Raw genomic sequence first — 1,343 nt, forward strand, 5'->3', positions numbered from 1 at the left:
TTGTTTTTTTTAAATTTATTTTTATTTTTTCACTTTAGTGAATCACCATGAGATACAGTTACAGACTTACAAATTTTCATGATTACGTTTCAATCAAACAGTGTTCGAGTACCCATCCTTCCACCAATGGTGGAGGGCTTGTTGATCAAGACAAAAAAACAAGTTTCCACTGGGATGTAACATATTTACACAGTAGTAACTCCAGGGAGCTGGAGGGATAGCACAGCCCATAGGGCGTTTGCCTTGCACACAGCCAATGTGGCCGACCTGAGTTTGATTTCTCCACCCCTCTTGGAAAGCCCGGCAAGCTACCGAGAGTATCTCGCTGGCAAGCTACCGAGAGTATCTCGCCCGCAAGGCAAAGCCTGGCAAGTTACCCGTGACCTATTCAATATTCCAAACACAGTAACAACAAGTCTTATGATGGAGATGTTACTGGGCCCACTCGAGCAAATAGATGAACAAAAGGAGGACAGTGCTACAGTGCCACAGTCACTCCAGGGTTGGCACAGACACTATGTGGCATCTTCTTCCAAACAGTAATCTCGACCCTTCTCAATCTTTGCATCCAGCATCATGAAAAACTCCTGTTGATTATTTGAGATATGCATGTTAGCTCGAGGTTGGTGGACCAATCCCCCTTCTCTTCACTGGTTTTCAGTCTGACATTTGAACTGGCACTTATCTCCAAGATTTCTTGGTTCTTGGCGGCAACTTTCTGCTCCTCTTCTGCCCCGTTTTGCCTGTAATTTGACCTCTTCCGCCGCTTGATCCTAGAGTCATCACCAAACACATCTCCGTTCTGATACTTCTTCCCTTTTCTGGGCTTCTTCGCTTTCAACAGAGGCTATGCGCTTGGCAGAGGTACAGACCCATCTCCGTCAGCTTCCGCCGGGCTGAGCTGCAAATCATCTCTACAGACACGGGAAAATGTTCCTCGTCTTAACCCCAAAGTAGAATCCGCGGACCCTCGGGCTCGGTTACGAGCCGCGTCCTCGGCCTCCCGGCGCCAGGCCGGATGCCGCTTCTCGCTGCGACCCCGTGTGCCAGCCGGAAACCACAGCAGCCGGGCCTGGGGCGCTGCGAGCGGGCCGCATGGGGCTACAGCTCCAGGCGGCTCCTCAGGCTGGCAGAGCAGCGGCCGCGCCAAGGCGAAAATCTTTTTTTAAAATGTATTCCTGGGCCCAAAGCAACAAAACGGTGGCTTAAGGTGCCTGCTTTGTATCACGCGCTAAGTGCCATCCTGGCAGCTCTGCTCTCTGCCAGCCCTAGAGCCACACGTGATTTTCTGCCACACTGCAGCCAGATGTGTGTGTAATCACCACAAGAGTGTGATTCCCAAT

General features: G+C 50.6%; 1 pseudogene; it reads right to left on the reverse strand.

The window, feature by feature from the left end:
- Window positions 1–515: 515 nt before the first annotated feature.
- LOC130038103 (uncharacterized protein C1orf21-like) lies at window positions 516–1,097 on the reverse strand (annotated as a pseudogene).
- Window positions 1,098–1,343: the final 246 nt, after the last annotated feature.

This window comes from Sorex fumeus, unplaced genomic scaffold, assembly GCF_029834395.1.
Source record: "Sorex fumeus unplaced genomic scaffold, SorFum_2.1 ptg000073l, whole genome shotgun sequence".
In the NCBI taxonomy this organism is placed as follows: Eukaryota; Metazoa; Chordata; class Mammalia; order Eulipotyphla; family Soricidae; genus Sorex; species Sorex fumeus.